Source organism: Aythya ferina (assembly GCF_964211825.1).
Source record: "Aythya ferina genome assembly, chromosome: 8".
Lineage (NCBI taxonomy): Eukaryota > Metazoa > Chordata > Aves > Anseriformes > Anatidae > Aythya > Aythya ferina.
Window position 1 is genome coordinate 7,058,777 of NC_140304.1, and position 6,227 is coordinate 7,065,003.

Consider the following 6,227-nt stretch of genomic DNA (forward strand, 5'->3'; position numbering starts at 1 on the left):
TGCGATTTGGTTGAGGCGATGTGCGCTTTCGGGGTTGTGTCAAGTTAAGTAGTTCCCACCCCAGCGTGGAAATCCCAACGATATTGCACAAGAGACTCTCAGATCTAATTCGGGTACTGGGGGTCATCGCAGTCCCCGACACAGCTAAAGTCAGGTCAGCACCGGAGCCAGATGAACAGTCAGTAGGATAATCCAGAGACCCAACACAAGCTTTTGACAGAGCTGGGCTCGTTCAGCCCTCTGGAACAAAGTCTAGAGGAGGAAGCTGTTGCTCCATACATAAATCAGCAGCACGAACGTCAGAATGCAAAAGGAGCTACCTCAAGGGCACAGTGGATATGAGAACAAGTGGATGGAAAATTGTCAGCAAGAAGGCTGTTCGTCTGACAGCCCATTGCCCACACAGAGAGCTGCAGGGAACAACAAAGCACCCGAACCCAGTCTCATCCTCGTGGCACAGTAGGCAGGCAGCATATGGCAGGGGAGAGTGGTTCAGCCTTAGTGAAGGCATCAGCCTTGCTCAGAAAGTAATCAATAGAGCTAACCTGGAATACTGTCTGACCACAGACTACTTCCCGGGTTAGACACTATTGAATAAGTAACCTTGCATTTTTAAAGGCTATGATTGCATTATAGGTTTATTGAATCAACAAAATTAGGCGGGAAGAGACTTCAGGGGGTACCTACTCCGGCCTCCTGCTCAAAGCAAGCTCAGCCATGTAGGTGGCCCAGGTTGCTGAGGACTTGAACCAGTCTTAAAAGCCTCTACGGACTGAGACTGCACAATCTCAGGCAGCCTACCCTACCACCTCACTGTCCTCGTGGGAAAGACACTTCTCCCTTTAACCCAGTATAAGCTTTTGTTTCATTTTGTGCCTGGTGCCTCATCCCCCCACCATACCCCACTGCCAGGATCATAATATCTTCTCTAACATCTGTGTAGGTGCTGGTAGGACAGAGGCCTCCATCTAGGCCCACAGAAAACACATCTCTTGTACCAGCTGAAACAGCCCATGTTCTTCAGCCTCCCCTCACAGAAAATGCTCCAGCCTCTAAACATCCTAGTGACCCCCTGCAGAACTCTCCAGTTTGTTCTTTTAGGTACTGGAGAGCCCCAAACCAACCCAGACGATCTAAATGGAGTGTAATTTGTGCTAAGTAGAGAGGGACCATTTCTTCCCTTCTGTTAATAGGGCCTGGGACGCTGCTGGCTTTGTTTACTGCCAGGGCACACTGCTGGCATGCTCCAGCTTGCTCTGTGCCAAGACCCCATGTCTTTCTCAGCAGGTTACTCGCCCACCTGTATCACTGCAGGAGGTTATTCCTTCCCACCTGCAGTACTTCACATTTATCTTTGTTGAATTTCCCAAATTTCAGTGCCATAGAGATGTATATGTACACATACACAAATATTTATCTATTAATATAAAAATATTATTTTAGTGGAAATACAAGTTTGTAGCTTGAGAACTTGCTCTAATTTACTTGAAGCATGAATTAAAAGTAATGCCTGATAGGGAATGATTTTTGCCACTTCTTACTTGAATTAAAAATCAAGACAGAGAACCTCATTGTGATACTTTGTTTTAAAAAGGACTTGGTAGCTGTTATTTGCACTTGTGAAATGTTAGTGTCAGTGGTCCAAAATTAAAAGGTATACCTGAAGCAAGAAGAGCTAGTTTTGACAGATTTGACTTTCATAAATGGATCATACATAGGTATAAGCACTATATTGTGCATTATGCCATCAGCAGTTGTGTGGGAAAACAGGCCACAGAACAGATAAAGCTTGATGCTTCAGGAATTCATATTTGCCAACAGGTTCTGCTTTGACTTGCACACAGGGAAGATGGTTGAAAGAACAGGTTGTATTTTATTGGCCCAACTGTTTATCTAAGATGTGAATCAAAAATTAAATTTATTTCATGGACTGACTCCAGACTCACACTGATCTACCTGAAAATGGAGTAAGCCTGTATCTGTGCCAAAAGTTTAAGTGCTTTGACTGTAGTATGAATAGCTGATATCAATAAGAAAAGCAGGTAAAGGTCTCAAATTTTGCATGTGGCAATAGATAAACTGTTAGCTATGTGTCTGTGAGGAAGACATTACCCTTGTTAAAAGATACAGACACTTGTCAGGCTGAAGTACCCTGCTGCAGGGATGTTCAAGACAGCGACCACAAATACAGTTCCACAGCTCCACTTCATTTACATCTCTAGTAACCAGTAAATAAGTCTTCCCCATTATGAAGATAGCAATACCAAAATCATTAGTTCTTCTGCAGATGGTCTTGCATGACAGATTTGGAGACTTCATTATTTATTGAGGCCTTATTAAAAAAGTCTGGCAATTTTTACCATGCTTGAAGGAACTGCGTAGCCACAGAGGACATCAGTGAATCAGGAGATGTTTGCGGAGGATATGCACCTAAAACAAGATGTCAATATAATATAATTTTGTAACATTTGTATTCTATTATATGACTACTTATATGAACAGTGAATAGTATCAGAACATGAAAAACATATATACATTTTTACTAAAACAAGAGCTTTTAATTAGTATATCAATCCATTTTAAATTACATCAATACTACCCACTTAGAGGAAGTGCTATAAATATCACAGACCCTAAGAGGCTAGATACAGACAATATATTTTATTAATAGACTGGAAGATAAAAGATAGTTCAGCTGAATTGCATGATTCAATACCTACTCTAGATATAGCTCTTTCTGTGAAAGAGAAACACTTCATAATGCCCTTAAAATTATTAAAATAGACTACTTCATGAGCCAAAAATCATTTCTGGCTTAACTCTAGGGAGTAGAGTAATTTTTAATGAGATCATATCCATCTCTGCTACAACTGAGAAATGTGAGTACCTCCAGCAATTTTATTGCACCTGAAATAATTATTATCAGGATACATAAAATACAATTAGAAAACACTAAGGCAATACATATTTAAAAAGTCAACGTTCAGGTTTTCTGTTGTTGTTTTTGGATAAAATAAATACTTTATTACATAGATTTAATTAGCTCAGCTTTAAATCATCAACAGATTATTTCATCAAAGTGAACATTTTGCAATCTTACTACCTTCTGAAAACATGCAATGGTAAATTCAAGTTCTATTATTATTTTTCACTTTTTTTTTTTAAACTGTACAGAAGCATCTGTAAGTCAAATTGTTATCTGTCAGTGGAAGTTAAGCTAGAGATGCTTTAGCTGTGTTTTGACTTGGAAGGCACAAGTTTTCTTGTTACACATCAGGATTTTGAAGGACACAGAACACCTTACAGGACTGGGGCTGTTACCTGAGTTTCGTTTACCACACAGCTTTAAACAGGCATACAACATTAAGGCAGTGATCATTCAGTGGATAAATTAGAGGAACTACTTATGTAGGTTAATACTAAATATGTTCAAACATATTTGGAGAACTGAGACTTTGCATGCGTTTCTTAAATCTCTGTGAAAAGTACCATGATTAGAGTTTGCTTACCCACATTACATGTAGCTCCAACTGAACCCACTTTTTAGTTTAGTTTCAGACATCTAAATTAATCTACCCCATGGCCAAGATAAAATACTTAGAAGTGCTTGCCATTGGAAGCACTGGTCTGGGTACAGGTGGTAGCCCACACATTGCATTGGATCAATACCATTAAGTCCCCTAAAGCCAAAGCAAGAACATGTTTAAATTTTTGTAATAATAGTCTTCTCAGGAAAAAGTGATGCAAGTCAGGAACAGCAGCACCCAGCAGAGAAGCAATGCTATAGAAGGCAAGTAGGTGAGCAGATGAACACAGGTCACATTACTACTCTATCTCCAATGATGATATATACAATGATGCTTCAGAGGATTTTAAAAGCCCAAGGATATTGACTTAGCCTGCCCACAAAATCACTTGTGCATGAAGAAACACTTAATTCCTGACCTTTTGCAAGTGAAAACTTGTACTTGTAAGATAATAGGCAACTTTGGAATTATTTATTTTATCTTGATATAACTATGGTATTTCAAAAAGTGTTTTTCCCTTGAAACTGAGTTTTATACCTGCTTGAGAAACATCCAGTTTGTTTAAAAATGTATGAAGCTCTCCCAAAATAAAATTCAGTGCTTTAAGTTTGCAGAAGCTTTATACCAATGACAAGGCAGGATTCTCACATTACTCATAGTGTTTATCCTTCTTCAAAGAAGTCCTCTGCTATTTTGAGAATATTTTGATTAAAGATCCTAAATACATTTAGAAACCCATGCATCTGACACCTTTGACTTTGATCAAAAAGGTTATATTTGATATAAAAGACTCAAAGCTACTACTTTCAGACTATACATATAACTTTTTTTTGGTGTAACAAGGGGCATTAGAAAACAAGGATTGTATTTAAATCAAAACCTCAAGTACCTGAGCAACACCCTTTTCATTTTAGTAGCAATCATCTAAGGATGAAGAGTCACAGCAGGAAAACTCTTCCTCAAGGAAGCTCTTCCCTTAGAGAAAATAGGGACAAGGGTTCAATAACATACCTCACAAGGCTAGAGCCCACCCTACAATAGCTGAGGAAGGAGAACAGGCATCCACATCCACAGTAATTAGCATCCAACAAGACACATCTGAAGCCATATCAGGAACACAATGCAAGGCCAGGTCAAATAGTGGTGATCATCCACCATCTAGTAATTGTGGAAGGGATCTACAATGACAAGACAAATCTAAGATCAAGCCAAATAATAGCCGAGAAAAGCCTATAGAAAACAAATAGAGGAAAAAAAAAATAGAATGGAACTAAAGCGGAGCAAACAATACCACAGCCTACACAAAAACTGTTGCCCTGGAGCTGAGCAGGTTCCTGGGCAGGGTGTGGGTGAGGCTCCAGGTGTGGCTCGTCAGGGCTGGAACAGCTCACTGGTGTGCTTGGGGCCCTGACTGAGCATATGAACTCTCACAGCTCCCCTATGGTTTTGGATATATAGGGGGGTGAGGAGGGGGTTGTTTTTTTGTGGGTGGGTGTGTGCGTGCATTGTGGGTTACTAATGTTATCTTGAGAGGGTCTTTGATGGTTGTTTATCTGTTTCTCATATCTTTCAGCTAAAGTTAAGTGTGTTCAGGAAGGTTAAGTATGTTTGGGCTTTTTTCTTAAGGTATTATTTAATAGTTGTGCCAATTGTATTTGTCAAACTTTCAGCAGGTTGTCTGTCTGGTACCTAGCTCTTTTTTTCTAATCCTTTTATATCTCAATATTTACTTCTTAATAGTTCTTTATATGCTTATTCTTTGTAACTTTCAAGCTAATTATGAAAACTTTTATTAATTTGAAACTTTTTAAGAGGTCTGGAGTTATGTGTTTTGGAAAGAAGTATTGTTCTAGTATTAATTACTGTTTAATAAACAGTACAAATACCTTCTCCTTAGATGTTGAAGGCCTTCTGTTTCATTTGAGAGCTAATGAATATGATACCAAAGGAACTGCTAAAATGTGAGATCTTTAGGCTGTTGGAGACTATTAGAAAGACATCCAAAATTATTTTAGAGCATGCCACAGAAATACTTCTGAGAAGGGAATTCCTATGTCAAGACCTAATACTTAGGTATTCTCTAAAAGATGCCTTCACAGTAGTTACTAAACATCTGGGTGTCTTAGGGGTATCTTCACTATGAATAGAAACTGATAATGGGGTGAGAACTAATTTTTTTTAAGTACTGTAATGGTCTGTAAAAAAAATGCTTTCTATGCTCAGGGTATTTTAAGACAGAGGAAGTAAAATCACTTTTCTTCCACTCACTGCAGTCTGATTTTTTTTACTCTAATGTTTTTCTTCTAAAATCACGCCACAGGACAGTTAGTGATATTTTGGTATATTTAGCCGTGCACATCACAACATGTGTTTGCATTCATGGGGTATGTATTATACTTAACTAAACTTCAAAGTACTCTTCCTGGCTGACAGGCAGCAGTTATTTTCATGAACTTTCTGAAGATTTCAGGTGCTCAGCATCACACAGTCCCTGTAATCTTACAAGTTCCTTCTCTGTCCATGAGAACAAATGCTGGGCCGTGGGCACACGCTGCACGGAGAGCTCAGCTCATGCAACACTCTTGTGAAGAGGAAGCTGACCTGCTGGGAGAGGCTGCTCAAAGCTGGCTTTATGTTCTAGTCTTCCGGAATGGGTTGGCGAAACAAAGCTTTCCCTGCTGATCACAGGAGCTATTCATT

General features: G+C 39.2%; 1 long non-coding RNA gene across 1 annotated transcript; it reads right to left on the minus strand.

Annotated features, from left to right (window-relative positions):
• Window positions 1–1,660: 1,660 nt before the first annotated feature.
• On the minus strand, window positions 1,661–4,980 carry LOC311440244. The gene is made up of 3 exons (XR_014695281.1): window positions 4,843–4,980; window positions 4,539–4,705; window positions 1,661–2,430 (listed from the first exon to the last, which is right to left on the minus strand). It is a non-coding gene; the product is annotated as an uncharacterized lncRNA (long non-coding RNA).
• Window positions 4,981–6,227: the final 1,247 nt, after the last annotated feature.